Source organism: Nilaparvata lugens, chromosome 4 (genome assembly GCF_014356525.2).
Source record: "Nilaparvata lugens isolate BPH chromosome 4, ASM1435652v1, whole genome shotgun sequence".
Lineage (NCBI taxonomy): Eukaryota > Metazoa > Arthropoda > Insecta > Hemiptera > Delphacidae > Nilaparvata > Nilaparvata lugens.
This window is the reverse complement of record NC_052507.1, coordinates 22,123,188-22,148,034: the sequence shown is the minus strand read 5'-3', so window position 1 is coordinate 22,148,034 and position 24,847 is coordinate 22,123,188.

Sequence of the window (24,847 nt, the reverse complement as noted above, 5' to 3'; positions counted from 1 at the left end):
CACACCCCTTTTTTATGTCTATATTGACTGGACTATTATACTTTTATCATCACTATTGCTGAAGACGAGGCCCTAGTTGTTGAGTAATCAAATGTTGATTTGCCGAAAGAGCATGCCACGACACCTAGCAGAGAAATCGTCAACTATTGGGGTTTGTACTTTTCCATGCACCCAACAGATGACGAGAGCGACTCCTCTCCATCACAAGGTCTCAACAAAGAGCTTCTGAAATAATTATAGTCCAAGCAATGAATGCTCAAAAGAGGGTATAGATGGAAAAGTTTGGAAGACAATTTTTGACACCGCAGTTCTGTTTAGGGTAGTAAGGAGGTAAACATGTCAAAAGTCTCCACACCCACCTCTTGTGCTAAGGCGGTGAGTGTGGTTCAAAGGTACCATTTTTTGGTTTCTTCTTCTTGCATATAACTCGAAAACTATGTATTTTACCGACATAACTGTTATATACAAAATTGAAGCTTACACTAGTAGTTCTGTGAACAGTATACCTCCCGCAATTGAAAACCACAGCCTCCTCTAATACTGTGTCCATCAGAGTGAACTATGTCATGTCGGTGTAAAGTTATATAATTATAACTTTACAATTAACAAGGAAAACGAAAGAGATTAATATCACACTTCATTAAATATTCACAACGATTCAGTATAACTAGAAGAGAACGATATTTGAGTTAGATTCAGGAAATTTAGTGAAGGGATATAAAAAAGGGGTATGAAAAATATGTATATACAAAGGAAGAAGAAATAATTGAAAAAATAGAGAGTTTATCGAACTCAAAAATAATTATTTAATCATCAATTGAGCAACATAATTTTTCACAAGATTTTTTGAATATAATATATTGTAGCGGTCATAGAATAAGGGGGGGTCAAGGAAAGGGGTTTAGTCTATTGTTATTTAAGTAGGGATTGAAATGATAAGCGGTTCTGAAAAACGGTAATCTGACAAAAGGTTGATGAAACGGGGCATAAATTTTTAAATGTTTAAATGTTAAATGTTTAAATGTTAAATGTTTAAATGTTTAAATGTTTAAATGTTTAAATGTTTAAATGTTTAAATGTTTTAAATGTTTAAATGTTTAAATGTTTAAATGTTTAATGTTTAAATGTTTAAATGTTTAAATGTTAAATGTTTAAATGTTTAAATGTTTTAAATGTTAAATGTTTAAATGTTTAAATGTTTAAATGTTTAAATGTTTAAATGTTTAAATGTTTAAATGTTTAAATGTTTAAATGTTTTAAATGTTTAAATGTTTAAATGTTTAAATGTTTAAAGTTTAAATGTTTAAATGTTTAAATGTTTAAATGTTTAAACGTTTAAACGTTTAAATGTTTAAATGTTTAAATGTTTAAATGTTTAAACGTTTAAATGTTTAAACGTTTAAACGTTTAAATGTTTAAATGTTTTAAATGTTTAAATGTTTAAATGTTTAAACGTTTAAACGTTTAAATGTTTAAATGTTTAAATGTTTAAATGTTTAAATGTTTAATGTTTAAATGTTTAAATGTTTAAATGTTTAATGTTTAAATGTTTAATGTTTAAATGTTTAAATGTTTAAATGTTTAAATGTTTAAATGTTTAAATGTTTAAATGTTTAATGTTTAAATGTTAAATGTTTAAATGTTTAAATGTTTAAATGTTTAAAGTTTAAATGTTTAAATGTTTAAATGTTTAAACGTTTAAACGTTTAAATGTTTAAATGTTTAAATGTTTAAATGTTTAAATGTTTAATGTTTAAATGTTTAAATGTTTAAATGTTTAATGTTTAAATGTTTAATGTTTAAATGTTTAAATGTTTAAATGTTTAAATGTTTAAATGTTTAAATGTTTAAATGTTTAATGTTTAAATGTTAAATGTTTAAATGTTTAAATGTTTAAATGTTTAAAGTTTAAATGTTTAAATGTTTAAATGTTTAAATGTTTGAATGTTTAAATGTTTAAATGTTTAAATGTTTAAATGTTTAAATGTTTAAATGTTTAAATGTTTAGTTCTAGTTTTAGTTCTAGAATTTTTACTTTTATTTGTGATTAATTCATTTATTGACTGTAATTGGTTATGTTGATTCTAATTTGTATATTGACAAAGAAGAAATTCTCTACATACTGTAAATGTTATGTAAGGATATGAAATTGCTAATAAAGAATTTGAATTGAATAGGGCGGTCTATGTCCGTCGCCGGGAATGTCGGCTTTTAGCGAGCTGAAGAGCTTTAACAACTGCTGAGTTTTCAGGCGAATAATACAGATGGAGAATACTTAGATATTGCATTTATTCAAATACTGGGTTTCGGGTTCGATTCCCAGGCTTACACATAATTTTTGAATAGTAGCGCTCATCGAATTTTCATCTAGTTGTTCACCCGGTTGTCAATATTTGCAGTTGCAGAAGTCCTCGGGGTGATTTGCCGCGTTTAATTTGGATTTTTGTTTGATAATAATATTAAAAGTTGAATAATAGTCAAATAATGAGTGTGGCAAATAGTTGCGGCTTCATCAACCCTTTCGAGCCCACTGATCCCAAATGGGAACAATGATTTATCAAGTGCCTGAGAATTTTTTGTGATTGAAAGTGATGGATAGATGTTTATTAGAGGTAAGTCAATCCATATTGATGAGAAATGGAGAAGTGTAAAGGAAAAAATAATTTAAGCACCAATTGGTTAATGAAATCAATTGAAAAGCACTTCAGTCTAGCTATGAATCGCTATACAGGGTGTTCTGAAAAAAGGTGACCACAAGTAAGGGCGGAATTCCTCTCATCAAAAGAAGAAAAAATTACTAATTAACATAAGTCCGAAAATACTTAGTTACCAAGTTATACAGGCTGGAAGCCCTACGGGTATTTTTGTTGGCTGTTAATTAACATGTACAATTTAGCGTACTTTATGTAAAATGGACTGAAAATTCGGATAAAACCGTTTCCAGACCTGTAGCTACAGGAATTTTTAAGATATGTTTTGAAATACGCGAAACTTGGTCCCGAAAAACAAGTTTCTTCAAGGTTTAAAGTAGATTTACTATGTTAAATGTACAATAAACATAAAATATTTCTCCACAGAACTTGAAGAAAATTGAATTTAGAAGAGAAAGATGTGGAATAAGTCTATAATAGACAAACGCAACCTTAAAAAATAATCCTTAATTAGATACAAAACGCATGAAAAATAGGCAAAATCAGTAAAGCTCTTTGTTTTTCAAATTAGTATTTCTCAGTATTTCAAATTCCAATTGGATGAACTCAGTTTATAATGACTACTCTTGATTCCAGAATGAAAATATTCTTCAGTGATTTTTATTGGGATAAAAGAAATAAATTTTGAAAGAACTATCCCAATTGATAATTAATTTATAACTTTTTAAATAATTTTACACACTTGAAGCGATTCACCGAATATTGATTGATTTCAGCAAATAGTTGAATTCAGGGCCACAAAACACATTCATTTATATGAAAAAATGTGAATTTTTTGAGCTGAACTATTGTCACGAGTAGTATTATTGTGTGCCGAACTATAATAATAGTACTATAGGGGTTTTTCTTGCTTAATGAAAACTAATTTGTTGCATTCCTGCTGTCTCATTCTTATAATAATTATTTTATTATAAGACTCACTTTTGTATTGAAACACATATTATATTATTATTATTATATTATTATTATTATTATTATTATTATTATATTATTATTATTATTATTATTATTATTATTATTATTATTGGCATTTATTGAGTTTCAATGGTCACTATGTTTTTTATCTTCATGTTCACTGATTCTTAGCTTGCCGAAGTTCGGCTGGCTCCTTCCCCAAGCTCGATCTTGCTCTTTTGGGAATGTAGTTCCTAATATTTGATTTTGTACACTAATTTCATTATTACAGTGTACATTAAATAATTTATTGATTAACTTAGTAATTGATGAGGAGCGAATGAATGAAAAAGCTATTAAAGGCTATTAAAACTAATTTTTGGGATTCATGAGCTTTTCATGTTTTGAATCCCCATCACAAATTATTGATAATACGAATTATCATACGAAATCAATGTCTGTTTTCAACAAAGCTCAGTCAAGACATTTGAAAATTGTAAGATCTGATCTTTGGTCAAATAAAATTTCTACTGATGAAATCGGCTTCCGACTAGTTTTCATTTGATTCCAATTTTCTTTTCATAATCTGAATTTTCGAATATTGAGCTAAGCGTGCCAATTTTCTTTTCAAAATTTCAGTATTGAAATATTCAGCTAAGCGGGACAAAAGATTTTAGACAATTTTCATTTTTCCAAGCTTTAGCTATGGATAGTTCAACACCAGGTAAGCCTTGTTCATTACTTGTTAGCCTACAACAGAACATCTATAATATATTAGTCTCCATAAAGTACAGTACTCTATCCAAGCTGAGAAAAACAGATCAGACAAGTCATTTGGGAAAGTTAAGGGCACCTTTCGGATGGATGAGTTAGAAAGAAAAGTATGAAAAGAGATAGGAAACTGATAACGATAAGTCAGTAGAGTCTTAACAACGTCGAGAGTCGTGATTTCAAAAGAATACAACCAATTTCACTGGGTGTCTACAAGACATTGAGGGGTTGATGCAAGAAGAAGGGGAATACTCACACCTGAAGGAAAGATGGAGATAAAAATTGTGAAGATAGGGGAATTATGGGGGAGAAACAAGGAGAAGAACACTTGAGAACAGTTTTGCTGATGGAAAACTTTGTCTGAGAACTGAAGTTTTTTCTCACCAAAGAAGAAAAAGAATTCGATCGGTGAGAAGTTCCTCCAGACTCGTTCATAAAACAAAGCTTCAGGCTGGGATCGTCAACTACACAAAAGCTTGTCTTGATTCAAGTTTATTTCAATTTAATTCAAATATAATTCCTTACACCAAACCAGCTATCATATTGTTATCCAAACTTTAAATTATTCATAGAATGATAATGCTATCAGCATTATCATCGTTTGAGATTATATATACAGAGATTTAATTAAAGAGTTTTCTTGTGACCTTTCAGCTTTATATATAATCTTCTCGATAACCAAGTGATTTTATAAAATGACAGCTAATAAGAGCCCATGGAGTAAGATTTTCTTTTAGAATAAGAAAGTTGGCGTTTCTCTTATAGGGTTATTGGAAATTGGTTTGAAAATGTGAAGCGTACAGGTTTGATTCAGATTGGCACCCACTCCAGTATAATTTCAATCTACTAGTACATGGAATTGACGTTTCAATGACTTAGCTCTTCCTGCTAATCAAATCAATTACAGTGTAGTGGCCTATATCTTGCCAGGGAGAATATAGGTTAAACAACAGCGATTACTTCTAAGAGAATGTTTGATATCGATCTATAATTTCTAAGGATTTCATTTTTGTCCATTTGGAGGTACTCCACTATTCTGAAGTGCCAGCAGCTGTTGTCGTCGTCTCGGCAGCCATCTTGGGAAAAGGGGTAAATGAAGAGTGCCAGACGCCAACATCTCCCACACCTTCTTCCCGACCAATTTTCCTCAAGAGGTTCGCGCAAATTAATTTTCCATTGTACAGAACCCTTGACATCCGCCTTTAGTTCACCCTTCGGCCTCCAAAGCCTCTCCCTCACTCCCTCGAACCTTTTCTTCCTCACTCTCTGGCAACCCACCTGTTAACTGCTTGCCAACCCCACGTCATACTCAACTTAAAGCCGGGATAACTTCGGATTATGCAGCATCCAATTATAGATGCAGCAAGTTGAACCGATTTCAGCTCTTAGAGACATGACCAACGCAAATCACATCAGAGAACTGCAGCAGCCAACTTCATCTAACTGACCTTCAATGATCTAATCAAATTCATTCGATTTCCTCACGTAAGTCAAGTAATCAACAGTTCTAGCTCAGCTAGTCTACAAAACTATTATGGGACAACAAGGTGAAGTTCAATGGTATTTGTCTTTCCTGGCTCAGTTTAGACACTACCTTCTCAAATCAGTGGCTATTTGTAGATTTGATGGTCAAGGTCTCAGTAGCCTAGGTGTCCTTCCAATAACTTTGATGTTGACCATTGATTATTGGCGTCCCTCAGTTATAAATAATATAATCCTAGTCGGGATTGAGTTTATATCACTTCTATGAATAATGTCAGTCTTAATACTAATCATTTAGCTCATAGGAAAATCATTCTCAGTATTTTTCTCACAGTACAGGTTCATTCAACTTATTTATTCATTACTACTCATATTCTAATCAGGTTAACGATCACAATAAATCCCGGATGGGTATTCAGCAAGAAATATGAGTGATTATAAGTTATAGAATAATTAATTAATGGTTGGCTTCTACTGGTCTTTATGATTGCATCAGATGATCATAGGATTGTCACGTTCGGAAAGGCATTTACGCAGTTTTCGCCAATTGGAATTCGATTGGAGTTTGATTTGCAGCAAAGTTGGAAAAAAACGATTATCAAGAATCGTTTGGGGAAAAAGGAGAAAGGTCATGAGTTGGTAGCTAAGCGTAGCGCGTCAAGGAGAAAATCAATTAAGGCAAACATGCGAGCGCGAACGGTATGCAATTTGGAGGCAGCAAAGATTCTTGAGATCGTTTATGAGCGCTCAATGCTTCCACAGGCCGATCTCATTTTCGCTTCTGGCACTTCATCACTTGTCAATTCCTCGCCATCACGCCTCACACCACTTTTGGTCGCTTCCTTATCGCACTTTCATCGCCATCCACAATCATCAAAATGTCCCCTCCCCTCCCCCCACCATCGCAGTCGAAGAGGACGGAATGTGGCCCACAAGAAACGGTCAATAAAACTCAAAATGTGATGCGAAGAATTCATTATAGCTTAACAAGTTTAGCAAATTCCACCTACTTTGTAGTTTAGAATGTCACTTTTCAACAGATGTCTCCAGGAAACTGAGTAAACTCTATGAAGCTCAGTTTGGTAAAAGCCACCTTCTAAAAATCTATAACATCATTATCACATAACAGGCTGAAATCATAGGTACATCTGAATTTAGCGTGGTTGATTTGTTCGTGGTGCAGTGAACATGTTCAGAGTAGAATTTATCAGTACTTTGTTACAACATGACTTAAAATGGTCTGCAATTAAATTCGACAGAGTCTGCTAGATGAGTTAATATCATAATATGGTCATATTTTAATGAAAAGCTTTCGATGTGAACATTATAGCTTGCTTGTGTGAATTTTATGATATGATGTTAACTAGCAGACTCGGGTCACGTCATGTCTGTCTTGTCGTGTCACGTCTCAATATGCGACTCGCCTCAACAAACTCTATTATGTAATGATTACATTCTTATAAAGGCTGTTCATTCAAATAGAGATGAATGAAATACATGCATGAAGTGGATAACATGTAATACAATAGCTGTATAATTCAAAGTAATAGAAATCCATTATTGTACTTACAGTGCTTGAGCTGGAGAAAAGTTTGATAAACTCATAGGTATTGAAATAATTTGTTGTTGGTTGATGAGCGACGTTAATATTGCGTTAATATTGATCACATATATGAATGTCAATCCCGGGACTGATTTCCAATCCCGGTATTTCGGGATTATCCAATATCAATCCCGGGATCCCGGGACTGATCCCGGGATTGGCAAAAAAAAGTTTTATGCATTTTTAACCATTTTTTCCTCCTCAATTACATGTTAGTAACAGTGTGTGGAGATGAAAAAGGGCTCATTTTAGAGGGAGAGGATATTATTAAAATGGAAAAATACTTAGGAATAATATTCAAATTTAACATTCTATTTCTATAAATGTTTTCAAGATTAGGAGTAACTTTTTTATTTGATGTAACCTTAAATTTGCTATATACAGATGATAGTGAGAACTGAGGAAAGCAAGCAAGAAGCTGCCCTCAAGTTCGTGTCACAGCTGATGGTGATGTTGGTGCGCTGATTTCTTGATTGGGTAGCAATAGCAAACTAATTTCACTGCAATTTTGACAACCTTCCCAACTTCTTCATTCTTCGGCCACTATGTCACATTCACATATTCACAGGAAGTTTTATATATTTGAGAGAGAAATCCAAAAGATGAAAGAGATTATTATCTTAAATGAATGTAGCCTATCTAATTGTTAGAAACTGGTGAGAAGAATGAAAAACATTTCTAATTGAATCACTAAAATCATAACATAAATATTAATGCTTCATCTCATGCAGAAAGAGAAATTTCAAAGTTGAATGTCAATCTCAATCTTTTTCTAATACTGTATTCTATTTCAAGTTTTTCTCGCCCTCTTATTTTTTGGAAATGACGACGAAGTGAAATTGAAGCGTCAAGTGTGTTTCGTCACCGAGTCGGCTCCGGAGTTTATGACACATGTAACCTGCAGCAGAGAATAACCTCTCGGACTCCACACTGGTAGGAGGTATTGAGATATTGTAAACTCTTATAATAAACTTATTGTAAACTTGATATTATAATATTAAGATATTCGTAAACCAGCAACAGATGATGTCCTTTCAATCCGCCATTTTCGAAGAGGCTCATTTCTTTTCTCAATGTAGCATCTAAATTTTTATTCTGCGATTCGTGATTAGCAGATATCATGCTCTTTTCAATCTTCGCTTCAAGAACAGATTTCAACATCGTCGTTGATAATTTCAATCTTTTCTCAGTTGATTCTTCATTTCGTTCTTGTTCACTGTATTCAGAATCATTGTGCTCCGTCTCTGAATATTTTTTTTGTGGTTCAATCTTTCAATACAATTTATAATCTGATTACGGATAGTCTTCTGTGTCGGAGTTGGGAATTTTTGTTCAATGAACTCAGACTCTACTTGATTTTTTGCGGATTCTGGAGATATTTGAGTACACCAGACAATTCCTCCTTACGTCTCTGTGCCACACGTTTCTGAAGAGCAATTTTCATTTTCTCTGAGAACCCTGTCGAAAAACAATCGGCTTCGAAATATGAAAACATGAACTTCATTGCTGCATCAGCAGTTATCAAATTGGCATCTTGCCTACAAATAGCCTTAACGGTCAATTTGATCGGTGTGAGAGCTTTAACAGCTTCATAGATTACAGTGAACTAATCCTTAGTCAATTCAATACTTCTATTGAGATCAATCAATGCTTTTTTTATCGATGTTTTCAGGTGAACAAATCGTTCCAACAACGTCAACATCGAGTTCCACCGAGTTTTTACATCCAAGAGTAGAGTGAGCTCTTTTCCTTCTTCTTCCCTAACATACTTTTGAAGAACTGTTTCATTTCTTGTTGGTGATGTTTTAAAGAATTTCACGATTTCACGAACTTTTGATATAAATATGATTGTATTTTAAAATCAATTGTAAGCTCAGCTGGACCGGTCGTTTTCTGAAAAAATCGAAAATCGACTTGATCAAAATCCTCTTCTTCTGACTCTCACTCTGGATTTTCTGATTCTCCTTCATTTTGATTTTTCATAGAACGTTCCTTCTCATGAAGAAAATCGCAAACTGCTAGATGAATACCATATGCAAAACACAGTTGTTGTTCTGCATTAATTAGTTTTCCTACTCTGAGCATGACGTTTGAGCCATCAGTAACAATAGCTACAATATCACTTTCCAATGACAGATGATACCTATCCAGGAACCTCGTTTTGTCACGTCTTTTCCCCTCGAGGCAAGCAGAGGCAAGATCTAACAACTATGCCGACGTTTGTTCAAAGTATGACTCATCACTTTTTTCTCAAAGTCTAACTTCCTTAAAAATATACATAGAAGATTTCTGATTCCGGATTTGGATTCAGCGACCCCAAATTCTTTAGAGCATAAGTCCCGTTTTCGAAAATATCCGAAAACAAGGAAGTTATGGCTGTTTTTAATAAAGCTTTCTATTATCATATAATTATACGGTAAAAACGAACAGGTACTGTACTATACAGTACGTAAGTACTGTAGCTATTATAATACAACTTACACTGTATTCGTGTAGGGAATTTGGTAGGATATTTATCTTGATTTCTGGAAATACCCCAAAATAAGGGAGTAAGATAACTTTGAAAAACCAAAGTTTTCCTGCCGATTGAGGAAACATTAAAAATTAGTCTTAGACATATTATGTCTTGGACTAAAAACATGTAACAAATATCAGATCACCATTCAAGCTATCAAGCTTTTCATAAATTTATTTGTCTCCTCATGGCAGAAGGTTTGCACCCAACGTTTTCACTTAAACATTTCTGTGATTAAATTGTGATAGAGCACATTATCGTATTGATCTTCTAAATCCAGTTACATGTACATCGATTTTCGTGAAATTGATTTTCTACCGTTCCTATGAATTCTAAGAATTCCATGAATTCTTTATACAGGTTCAGCACAACTTCTTAAATAACATTATGTTTGCTTCAACAGAATTCATAAGGACGACAAAACATCGAACAACAAAAAAACGCTTTCTGAGTAACTTCTTTTAACAAAGCATGGCTTCACAAAATACAGTATGATAATTTAGAATAGTTGGTACAATGGTTATGCTTTTCACATTATGGCAGCACTGTGCTTGCTCACTCACTTCTCCAGTTGACACTTGTTGACTTGTCAATTGTTTACTTGACTTGACTTTGACACCTGTCATTACGCGATGTCTGAGTTTGATGTGGAGTTGTTGATTACTACAGTTTGCCTAAGGCCAGTTTCACATGGCAGAGACCTCGCTCCTGGAAGATCATATTACTGAAGATCATATTTCATATTTTGCAGCTCTCCTGTATTTTCACATGGGGATCTTACAAATAAGCTGACAGATCTAACAACTACGCCTACGTTTGTTCAAAGTATGACTCATCACTTTTTCTCAAAGTCTAACTTCCTTTAAAATATAGATAGAAGATTTATGATTTCGGATTTGGATTCAGCGACCCCAAATTCTTTAAAGAGTAAGTCCCATTTTCAAAAATACCCAAAAACAAGGGAGTTATAGCTGTTTTTAACACAGCTTTCCATTATCATATGATTATATAGTAAGTACTAAGATAATAATACTCCTGTCTCACAAAGGGACAGGCAAAGGTTTTAAGAAGTTTTTGAACATCTGAGAAGTTCATACATAAACATTTTTAATTTTTAAAAGTTCTAGTTTTCCAAAAAAATATTGAACTATGAAAAGATGAATCCAAATATGAAATCATAAATCATCTCCACTCATCACCCAATGAAATAGGAGGAAAAGGAATGTTGTACAGTAAAATTCACTGAATTTCAATTGTCATTCAACAATCCAATTTATCAGGTTCAAATCGTTGAATATCACTTTAAATTCCCAGCAATTATTGACTATTTCTTTTTACAATCAGAAAAATCTATTATGAACATACAGTATAAACATTGTGCAGATCTGAATCGATCTATGGTAATAATAGGAATTGAAAGAATAGAAAATGTCATGGCATTCCAAGTAGTGATGTCTGTGTACTAGAACTGCTGAGTTGATAATGCATACTGAAAAAAAGTCATGAATAGCTCAGACCAGCCTAATCAGAAATCTTCTATCAATATTTTTAAGGAAGTTAGACTTTGAGAAAAAGTGATGAGTCATACTTTGAGCAAACGTCGGCATAGTTGTTAGATCTTGCCTCTGCTTGCCTCGAGGGGAAAAGACGAGGTTCCTGGATAGGAGTCACCATGTGAAAGACACGATTTGACTCAATGTACTTCGACAAAAAAACGTGAACACTGTTCAGTGTTCAAGTTGCATGTCTCCTATCATGTGGAAGTAGCCTAACGCTATACTGACCGAGTAACGTGAAAGTTGATCCACTACTAAATGAAATTCAGTAGAGTCGACTATATTCACTTCAACTAGATATTCTACTTGAAATACAGAAAGAGAAGAGAAGAGGAATTATCATACAGAGAGTAAATAGTGAGCTTGTTTGTTTCTGATTTCTGAAGTTTTTTCAAAGTTCTGAGTGCATTTCAAGGAAATGACATCAGCACTATTGCGAATATTGCGCCGTCTAGACCAGAGAGTATAGAATGTAATAGAGCAGCCTTCCCGTAGAGTGGAGCGTGCCCGACCCCCCCAACTCTCTGGTTGGGTACCTCACCATAGCCGGCTTAAGGGGTTATATGGCAATATACGAAATGGATATGTGAAATCGTCCATATCTCTAGCTCTAATATAGAATATCGCAACAAAATTAATTTCTATGTTTTCATTACATAATCCCGTGCAATTGATGCCATACCTTTTTATATTAGCTACAACTGTTCGTTAGTTATCAGTTATCAGTTATCAGTTATAACAATAATTTTTGGGTATTTACCAAAAAACTTATATTGAAAGATAGGTTAGGTATTTAAAGGTATCAAAAGTATAGGTATAAAAGATAGGTATTTAAAGTTAGGTCTCTGCACAAGAAGCTGGAAAATGTTATCACCAGTTACGGTATCAATTGACTAGAGATAAGATAATAACGGCTCTCAAGGCTATGATTATTAACAGCCAAATGAAAATAAAAGTCTTGTTGTAATTATTTAATAATATAATAGAAATAATGTTTGAGGTTAGGTTCTTCGACATTAGCTTGTCGGCAACCTTAGTAATCGGTCGAGCCATATATATGAAAATTAGCCGGACACCTTGTAGCAAATTAATTGTGTCTAGGCAGCATTCACTAAGACTAGGATAAGAGGGTTTAGTAAACTAAGCATGCCAAATAAATGTCACCGAAAACTATTAAGAAGACACAAAAATATTTATTATATCATTGAGCATGAACAAAAATAATAAAAAACAAAACAAAAAGATGAAGGAAATGGGATTTATTTTCATTGACTGCATTAATGCATGTTGCAGTCTAGGGATGCAGTATTTGATTGGTGCTAAAAATTATTTAATTCAAAATCTCCACGTGGTCTTTATAAAAATTATAAAAATTTTTTAATTGTTATAGAATGTATGAAATTATGTAGTTAAGATGAAATAAGAGTTTAAGACTGAAATATTCAATCAAAGGATAGTAGTATGTTGTTATATTATGAACTATTTGACAGTACTAAATTACGTCATCACAGAGTATTTAAAATCCGCCAATGAGAGAAGATATTCAAATTTCATGAAAATTAAAAAGTCGGAAGTATTGTTGAGAAAGATAGGGAAAGACCCATAGCCCACTTGCTTGCCAGAGGTCACCAGGGACACCCACCAATTATGAGAGCATTAGACTGAATCCCTTATTGTACTTTAAATAGTTTTTGCCAAAGTTTGAGTTTTGAATTATGTAATTAGAGATAAAACTCATATAACTCAGTGATGTCGCAGTATGACATGAGTTGTTAAATTCAAATATTCCCACTGGAGAGGACGACAGCAGCTCACCAGAAAAGGCTTAGGACACACGAGATGAATCCAGGTCACCATCAATAATTGTGAAAGATCTACATGTGAGTTCAATAGTTATTTAAGAGGGCCCTCAGTGCTACGAATCGATCGCAATTAGATAAAGCTTGTTGAAGGTCTATTTAAAAATCATACTTAACATTGAAATTTGTGGAAATATTCAAACCTTTAAGGGAAAGTCTTAATAAGAACATTTATGAGAATTTAATATTTAAGTATTCAAAGAGTAAATATTTATTAATATTTGATTTATTATATATGCTCACTTATTAATCTTTTTTATCAGTTATTTATAAGAATTTTCCAAAGCTCATGTTCACAAAATAAATTATTTCATCCGAATCCCACCAGAGGCCAAACCCAAGCTCTGAGATATTTTAATATTTTTATTTTTCATATTGTTGGAAGTAAGATTCATAAATTTTATTCGACAAGCAACAGCAAGTCAACAACTGAGCTATAGAAATAGACAGAATATAATGCTCATTAGAGAAGCACAAGATATATTATTTGATGCTAATAAGCAAAGTAAAATAATTTGTGAGCTATCTGTGATATTTTTTGCAATATATATTTTCTCATATTATTTTCATATTTATTGTTCTATTCTTTATTATTGCTCGTTGATATTTTTATGTATATTATATATTTTATTTGTTGAATGGTGTACCCTTCATTTATGATCCTGTCTTCATGCATGACCGATCTTATTCTAGTCTGTTTTATTTCTATCATTGACAAATTATTTAAATTATCAACCAACTGTATTCTTCACCAAATAAGTTGGATAAATCGGCGATATACAGCATTGATTATTAAATCTTCAGAAATATTACATTCTCAAGATTTATTTGAATTATTCAGAACTGTCACATCTGATTTGGAAGAACCCAAGGGTCATAGTATTAAGTTGCAGCAGCACTATAAATTAATAGAATTTATAAGGTATTCTGATAGAGTGTGTCACCTTTGATTCCGCTCGGTATCATCTCACACTGCTGACCTCTTTGTCAGATGGTGGCAAGTGGCATTGGTGTCGATACCATATTGTCTACTACAAAAATCAGAAACCTTATATCTATCTACCTCTTCTGCATTGTGGAATCAACCAGATCAGTCATGAGAACTGTAAATTCATAAAGCATCCACCGTTTGCAGCCGTTGAAAGAAGAGAATTATTGAAGCTCTTTGAAGAACTGGTAAGAAATTTGTGGTATATCTCTTTCAGGAGGCGTAAAAATATTAATAGTATTCAAAAATATTTTGCTCTACCGACTGCTGCCAGCAGGGCATATGTGACGCCAAAAATAATGTCACACAGTGTACGAGCTAAAATGGTTATATTCAACAATTGCATACATTTCTATTCTCTTCAATATGATATTATGCAATCTTAAAACTTAAAAATGTTACTAATGAAACTTCTAGAACCCAGGAAGACCTTCAAATTGATATGAAATCATACATAGGCTTAATGATCTCAGAACAACAGATTATGTGTTCTAACAAAACGTCAGTGATGGACTCTGCTCTAGAACTACACTTGACCAATTTTGCAATTATATTATAGAACTATGAAAATATAATGTAAGCTTAGTAACCTTTGATATTCCAGTTGTATTCAGTTCCTGAAATATTATGTATTCTGGCCAGGTCACACTCATTAATTTGATGATTTTTCTTATACACATGAATTATTAAATTATAAATTATTACATTCATTTTACACTTAACACATCATTTAGACTTCACAATACACACATATAGCAAACGGTGAAAAGAAATTTCTTCCTTCTATTGTCTGTCCTTCTACTCTGATTGTTACAACCATATGCAACTCAAGTAACAACCATTGTAATGGTAATAGTAGAATTACATACTCACAACAGTACTTATTCAAAAACTACACCGTGCCACGTGTTAAATCTGGCATTTGCATTCACCACTTGTTTTGGTTGCCGCCTCCTGGAGCGCTGGTGCTGGTGTGTCACCACTTGTTTTGGTTGCTGCCGCTTGGAGCGCTGGTGCTCTTGTTCACAGTTGCCCTGTCGATTTTGGTAGTTTTAATTTTTATTCGTCAAGTTTGTCATTTCGATCGATTTATCAATTAGATTTATTATGCTTAGTTCAGCATTAGTCCTATTTTAGCCTATTATGGCATTATTCATTAATATTTGCCATTTTTCTGCTGGTGGGTTCATTGTTTTACAGTTGGTACACTGCCTTGCAGGCTGAGTTCCTACCTGCTCCTGTCGATGGAATGTTTGAAGAAAGTGTATTTCCAAGTTTCAAATTTATCCTTTTTAATCTAAAAGTGACAAATTCGCATTAAAAATGTGTCTCATCGATTCATAAATATCTATTCTCGATGTGGTAGGCTATTCTATTTCTCAACGTTCATCATTATTTGTGTCAAAAAACTTGTAAGTAACTGAACGACATTACTCGCACGCAATGTGCTTTGTCCCTCAACTTCGAATTTCGACATTTATCAAATTTGTGCTTCTAATTCTGAAGAACTGTTGATCCAACAATGATAATATCCAGAATGAGCTATTTTTTACTAGAAGAAAGCTCAGAAGAACTTTATTTTCTGTATTCAATTCTAGCTGTGTCCAAATGATACATGTTAGGTTATTTGTTTCATCATGAACTTTGTTTGCAATCTCTCACTTGCAAGAACATTTTTGTCAGCAACTGACAATTTTCAATCATCAAGAAAATATATAGTTCCACTACACTCAATGCATTAAAAACATTACTTATGCATCAGACATTTCTGCATTGAACTAGTTACTAAGCAAGGTTACAATTTATCCTGCATCTAGGATTTGAAGAAGCTTGTCCATGACAAATTCTTCCTGGAATTACATCAACCCTTGTAATTTCCTCTCATCATTTGAAATCTACACCATTGTGATTTCTTTTCTCAGTGACTATTGCGCACTATTTTGGCCACCAGTTGCCACCTCATTGTAACCTAGAACTGTTCATGTTTGAAATTGCTTTATTGGGTCGCGGCTATCAATCCACTTGTATGCTGCTAAGTTACATTGCGCCTGCCGTGTGTACACCTTCATTGAACTATCATCTACACCATTGTGATTTCTTTTCTCAGTGACTATTGCGCACTATTTTGGCCACCAGTTGCCACCTCATTGTAACCTAGAACTGTTCATGTTTGAAATTGCTTTATTGGGTCGCGGCTATCAATCTACTTGTATGCTTCTAAGTTACATTGCGCCTGCCGTGTGTACACCTTCATTGAACTATCATCTACACCATTGTGATTTCTTTTCTCAGTGACTATTGCACACTATTTTGGCCACCAGTTGCCACCTCATTGTAACCTAGAACTGTTCATGTTTGAAATTGCTTTATTGGGTCGCAGCTATCAATCCACTTGTATGCTGCTAAGTTACATTGCGCCTGCCGTGTGTACACCTCCATTGAACTATCATCTACACCATTGTGATTTCTTTTCTCAGTGACTATTGCGCACTATTTTGGCCACCAGTTGCCACCCCATTGTAACCTAGAACAGTTCATGTTTGAAATTGCTTTATTGGGTCGCGGCTATCAATCTACTTGTATGCTGCTAAGTTACATTGCGCCTGCCGTGTGTACACCTTCATTGAACTATCATCATCACCATTGTGGTTTATCAGAATTTGTGTGTGCTTCGATCATATCACCACAACAATTTACGTTTGTGATCTACTCACTTACCTGGAGTTACTAGTTTTCTCTAACAACATCTTGTCCATGCACAAGCCTACGCATTATCGTGCAACACCTGCCGTGATGACATCTGTAATCATCATCCTACTGACTTGGATTCAATTCTATCTCCATTTGTAACAAACCTACTGAGTTGTAGCGCTTAGTACAGCGCCCTTGTTACCATCATTACCTGCTGCTGGTTACACTTGGAGTGGATTCAACTTCTGCACGGCTCCCTGCCGTCTCACTGCCGATCTGTCAGAAGATTCAGCGCAGTTCGCCGCCCTCGCCGCCCTGGTACTTGATTCCACGGCTCCCTGCCGTCCTGTTGCCGGTTCTGTCCGGGTATCTGGTCCAATTTGACGCCGACGCCTACCTGGTTTCCAGCCCATGGGCATCGCAGACCTTCCAGAAATCCTACTGGTTTTCTTTAAGCCAGCTGGTGAAGACATCTAACCTCTTAGTTAAGTATTTTGTTCTGTGCACTTAACGATTCATTGTTCAACCATTTTCATTTACATTTGTTTTTAGAAACATTTATAAATTACATTTCTTATATTTACACTTTGAGGTCATAATTTTTAAAGTTAGACTTTTCCGCGGTCCCAATTATTCGTCGCGGTCCCTTTTCAATTTCTCTTGTCTTGTGGAAGACTTCAATATTTGTTTGTTTATGCAACAGCTGGAATTTCATTAATTACACGATTTTTGTGATTAGGAGTTCTACAATAAATTCAAAACAATTGTATTTTGAAGATTCTGAATTCTCTTTCTAATTGTCAACATAATTGTCCAACTGTGTGGACCCACCATTGTATGTACATGCTTTACTATTCTAAGGTAATAAAACAAACCAAATTACACTTTTTAGAAGGTCTGTTACGTATTCATGATCATTATAATATTCTTTATGATTCTAATCCTTGTATGTCATCTAGCCTACCTGTTCCAAGATGGTATTATAAATTCATATATTCAATTTCAACTACAGCTGATCAATAACTCTCTTGAATATCATTCTTTTTTTGCTTACCAGAGTCTTTTATGAGGACAGTTTGGGTGGTCTCATTGAGAGTTGCATTTCAGATCTTGACGACTCTTAATGTCACAATCATTGCAGTCCACTTAGAAGATTGGAGGTTACGCTTCAATTTCGCCCAAATTACTCACCACGTATGTCTAAACTGCATCGGAGATTCTCGGCAACTGAAAGACTAGCTAAATACCAATTAATTTCAAAATAGAATAATCCATCCTGTTTTGACTTTCCAGGAATGAGAAAATCATTGTTTGACAAAGGCAGTTCTATCAATTACTTTTTTCTATGAAATGAGTAGCTGAAAATCGAACAAATGCAGACTCAAACTGGTGTTAAATAGTGTAGAAAAAAACATATTAATGCGCAGTACATAGTACTGTATATCAATCATGAATGATACAGGGAAAAGTGTCTGTGGATGGATATGTCAACTCATCAAATCCATTGTACTGTACCATTGATAGTATAGTTTCAATTAATGATGATTTTTTTATTTCTGCTCTTCAAAGCATAGGTATGTTGTTGTTCTGTGACCACCAAGTACATAATTATTATTATATATCAATGGAAAGGTCCTTTTCATGCACTACAAGTACTATCTAGAGATTTTTTTAGTTGAACGCTTGCATAATGAATTGTTCATAGAATAAATCAATAAAATGGAAGTATGTGCAATCGTTAAATATTATAGTATTTCGGTTTGTAGACGGTTAAAATTCAAACAGTGGCAACTACGATGAAAAGTTATATTAATATATATATTTTGGTTTTAGGTAATAATATGAGAACTCATATAGATAATAATTTGAGATATAAATTTATGTTCCAATATTCCCATTAGAACTAGAGGTATGGTCAATTCGCATAATGCTTGCAATATAAAGACTTGAGACGGCTTTGGTGAGATATCCAACCAGAGAGTTGGGGGGGGTCGAGCACGCTCCCGCTCTGCAGTCAGCTATGTGCAAGGCAGCTCTATTAAGGTGCGTACAGACTTTCGCTTTGCTCCGCAACTGAACGTCACTCCAGCAGAGCGATTGATAATCGACCGGGGAGCAACAGTGGTTCGACCGGGGAACGCGAGAAGATCTAACATCTTCCATAACGTTCATGATGGGTGCGTGGGCGGAGCGACTGTGGTTCGATGGAGGAACGAGGGCGGTACGAGGGCGGAGCGTGCTCGGTGCAGGTTGGAAGCGCGTATATGTTGTGATGAAACTTTTGAATAAATCTCATGAGAAGAGAGAATCAAACAGGAAAATTGTAATTACCCTTATAAAATGAAAGAATATGCTAAAGGAATAGTTAGCGACTGAGTGATAAAGCTTCCTTATCAACAACTGAGTATCAGATAAAAGTACCATTCTGTACTATACATTTTTCTAGAGAATTATTTAATAAAATTATAATTATATTGCAAATTGAGTACGAATCGTTTATGAATTGCTCACTGAATTTTGAGGTTACACTTTGTTTACTTTTGTTTGAAATTAGATGTTTTGGAGCAGCTCAGACACAGCTGACTGATTCAATATATTGTAAAATGTCATGCCAGGATTTCATGCAAGCTGTAATATTATTTCTAAAATTAAGAACTATCGATAAAGGACCAAGAATTTCAAATAAAAAATGAAATATATGTATTATTGTTGAAATTATTTATTATTCAAGAAATTGTATTATAATATCAAGTATTATTGTAACTAACTAGGTCATAGCATGAACATTATATTACTGATAAGAGCAGCAGAAATTAATTATAACAGTTTCAAACATAATAAAAATTGTATAGGAATATTAAATTATTAATTATTGTTTCAACTGAACCACATGGTGAATGAATCTCTTTGGCAAGTCTAAGCCAATCATATAGCATAGGAATAGCACCAAAAGGGTGATCGTTTGAAAACATCATATGTTAATCTGTTATCAGACAACAAACCTGCCTTATCATATATGCTAGTGCATGTACATTGTATAAGAGGAACTATGTCTAGAGAATTAAACAGTTTAAAGAATTATACAAATTAAGTTATTATTGTAATTGAAGGAATTATATTTTACTACTTGCCACTGATGTCATGCCTACGTCATAATCATCATACCAATTGCAAATTTTCATGCAAATTAATTACACAGAGATTCTCAGAGAAAAGGTTCTAGCCAAAAGGCTTAGAAAAAGACAGTCACTTCCCTTTTGAAATCCTCACCAGTAAGACCTCATTAAAGTTACCAAGACCTATTTGTGAAATTTTGTTCGATTTTTATATGTTTTATCTGTGAGCCAATATTTTAGGCTATTTTTTTGTTATTTGTAAATTTGTTTCATCAATCGATAATTCAAGAGTTGAAAGTTCAATTACTCCCTGATCTAATTGGTGAAGGAGATATTTTAAATAAAAATTCCACACGTGCTGAGACCGAAGCCTGGACCGCCGCCAATCAAACGAATTTGATCCAAAGAAAAAACCACGACTGCCAAGGAGTTTCACGTGAGTTTTAAGTTTTAAAGGGACCCCAATCTATGCTTTGAAAAGTATTACAGTGCAGAAAATATAAATTTTTTCTTCATTAAATTAATGGCCACGCCAACAAGCGCTTATTAATTATTAAGATCCTAGAATTTATTTGGTATAGAATTTATAGGAATTTATAGTTGATTAACTGTCCTCCGCTGCCAGAACCACGGCCCCAAGCAAATTTAAAAAATATTTTATAATAAATTTTCACAATTTCCACCATTTTTCACAAACTGTTAATTTTATCAATTGTAAAATTCTGTCGAATCATACATGGTGTCATGCAAGTACAAGAATACTTCTAATCATTTTTGTTAATGTTGAATTATTATCAATCTGTAAATCAAGCTCTGAATCTGCACTGTCAAATCATATATTTTGTTATATTATATTTCAATTTCGTTAATTTGTCTTCTGAGTTCGATTATTTCTTAAGTCTGTCAATTATTGTGTCTGATACGTTCTACATTATCAAGAACCGATCAAATACGATCATTGAAATAATTGAATTAAGCTGGATATTGGAACAGATCTAAGTGGATGTAGTGTGTGGGGTCAGATCGAGATTATTTATTCTCTGTCCTTACTTGCTCATATATCAGCTTTTATCTGTTATCAACCTCGACTTAGGAGCAAATTCGTCAACTGTAAGGCAGATGCAGCTGGAGACCATATAATTTCCTACAATAGAGCTTAAAACCAGACAAGACTCTGTTCTCGAAATATATTCCGAATGATATCGGGTCCAAGTACCCTATCTTAATCTTTTGGAACTTATTAGAGACGCAGTCCCGTAAATTATCTACATCGGGATTTTTGCTCGACCTGTATGATTTTGTATGTTATTTCATCACAGGTAATAGTTTTAAGATTTCCATATTCAGTGTTTAGCAACTGCTACACTGCTTTTAAAAAATGTTTATCACTATACAATCTGTCATAAGAAGAATCAAGGGTGAGCGAGTGTTTATGCCTCCCGCGATTCAGACAATTGTATCGAATCTTGTAGTGAATCGATCAGTCTGGTACTCACTTAGCATCCACATACGCATTGTCAAAAATTTATAACCTCAATACTGGTGACTTAGTACAAGATTCATTATACGTGTATCGACCTATCCTTGGAGGTGAGAGTGACTCCCCCAGGAAAAGCTTTACAATGTGTATGCAGCTTTACATTCTATTATCAATGGTCTAGACTGGTAATTGTGGTGCTGTGTAAACAGAAACAAACGTAGAAACATAACAACCATTCTGCGAATAATGCGAACCGATAATGCGAGTTCTATTTAGCCAGTACAGAGTAGGCCTACTGTATATTATGTTTATGTATATCCAACTGTAGGCTGTGCATGTATAATAAATTAGTCAAACACTGTAGCGTCACTAATTGGGTGCACCTATGTTGGTTGTGACATTTGTGTGGCGAACGGTTCTCTGCCCAACCACTAATAGTGTATGTAACAACGACATGGACACTATGATCCCTAACTTGCAATTAATAAATTTGCAGAAATTAGGCCGTCCGGCTCGCGAAGATAATGGGATTCTGGCCACAGCTTTAGCTCAGCGATATATGCATGAGTATTTTTACAATAACAGACCACGATGGGTCCAAACAACTGATATTTAACACGTCTTACTGCCTTTCTCTTGAAGATATTGTAGAATACCAGGAAATAAATCGAAAAGATAGTCAGTAACTGGTATACAGTAGCCATATATCCAATGAAGAATAATGAAACTCAACTATAATTCTAGATGAGTCACAGAACGCTTAGAATGGACATTAGTGTGCACCAATTTATCGTTCTGAAATTCTTCATTACTAACAACGCCAGTTCTAGAAGATCTCTGGAACTTTATATGATATTATATTGTAGACTTATTACTATAATTTATTATTCATAAAAATATTTTGACTGATAAGTAATGATAATTAATTCTTTATTCAAAAGAATAGATAACAATCAAATACATTCCAAAAAGCAAATACAATATTGTTTCCTTATTTCTAATGTGTTCCCTATAGGCTACCCTGTGTGGGGACACTTCAATATAAATAATACAATATTAATATACAAATTTAAATATTATAACATGAAGAACATAATAATTGAATATGATATTATAATGAAATAATCAATATGTCAATTATAATCATTCTTTCACACGCACACACATGCACACACACATACATACACAAAAACTTAAAATTATGTACGGAGTGGTTGCTTTTTCTCTTCATATTCAGTTCAATTCAATTCATAGTTAACGTTCCGTTTTTTTCAAAGTGCTGATGTAATATTAGACCATGAATGAATACGCGTTTTTGGAGAAAGAGACAGTGATTGAAATCTAATACTGTCTTACTGTTTACGCATACCGGACGGGATTTGTGAGTTCAATGATCTTGAACTTTCATCAAAGGATGACTATCATCAGAGGATGACTATAATCAAAGGATGATAGGTGATAGTTGCTCATAATAAAAACTAATTCAAATGATTCATTAATTAAATGTGTTGCATACAATAACGTTTGGTACCAAGACAGCTCAAACTGTATATCACGAGATGGATCAGGTTAAAAATAAAATTTTCTAAAACCTTTGTATGCTGACAAAAAATACAAATAGATTCCCATGAATAAATAAATACCACAATAAAATATATCAATGTAAATAGGCTTTTCAACTATTTCCAATATCACAAAAACTATATTCTATTTATAATAGATAATATTTGTTATTATAATATCTATTGAAACTGATTTATAAAATTCAGTTCAGATCAACATTCAGCAAATTCGAACCTGTTCAGATCATAGATTCAATAAATATATTTCAACCAATTACAAAGCCACAACTACAGCTATGATGAAGTTCCCATTTCAAATTTGATTAGTTAATGAGGAATATTCGTTGACTGGTATTTTAATAACATAGAATAAAAAAAATTATACATTTAGTATAGTAATATGAAGTTTGTAATAATGTTAGCATACAAACATAAATTACATAAATTGATCAAATACAAATGTCTGGTTGAGGTATTGAGTTTAGTTGTTTTAATGACTACTCTATATTCTTCCTCATCAGAGCTTAGACCTTCTTATCTATTTCAAATGTACGTTTTTGAAATAGAGATGCTCCCCATGTTATTTAAATGGAGTCACTTTTACGCTCTAGGGAGTTTTTCTATTTTTTCCTCCCGAGAGCAAAAAAGTGACACTTTAGTATTATGTTCCAGGGAGTTAAGTAAGCACTTTTGACAGGAGGTGGAGGAAAAAATATTTTCATTACAATAATTTGATGGTCGGTCAACTGATTAATCAAACAATAAATCGAATAAATTGCCGGTTGATCTGGGATCATGTGACCCGCATAATCATAACAAGATTCCAACCTCAAACTATATATTTTTGGATCTGCCAAGAAACAAATAATTTTATAATTATTTTATTTTATAATTTTATTACTGTCAAAGAATTTAAAATATAGCATAATTAGATCTTTTCATTGATCTTCGCTCGTTATTTTTATTCATTGATAAACAGAACAAAATTCTCTAAAATCGTGTTTATATTACCTAGCTGGCTATACGTCATCTTATGAATTTCAGGGATGCGATATTTTGATTTTTTACATACTCTCTTTTCACTATCCACAGCTGTTTCAGCCAAGGATGAATATCCTTTTAATGTCTTTCAGCGAGTTTTCCCAAGTATGAGACCTAGAGCAATCGAATCTTTATATCATAAACCTACTAAATTCCAAATTTCGTGAAAATCGTTAGAGCCGTTTTCGAGATCCGATAGAGAACCTAAATAACCAGATATAAAAATAGCCAGATATAAAAATAACAAGATATATTGTGAAATGGTATATTTTATATATACCAGTGTAGCTGTTAATATCCCTAGCTTGCAAATGAATTTGCAAAAAGTTGAGGCCGTCCAGCTCGCAAATATACTGGGGTCAGACCACAGCTCTAGCTCAGTGGTAGATGCATGAATATTCTCAATGTAATGAACCACCATGGGTTTCAATAACTGCTGATTAACAATTCCTACCGCTGCTCTCTTGAAGATATTGAAGATTACCAATAAGGAAGTCAAGAAGATAGTTAGTGACTGATTATCAGTAACCATATACTCAATCGAGAATAATGAAAATCAACTATGGTTTTTCTAGTTG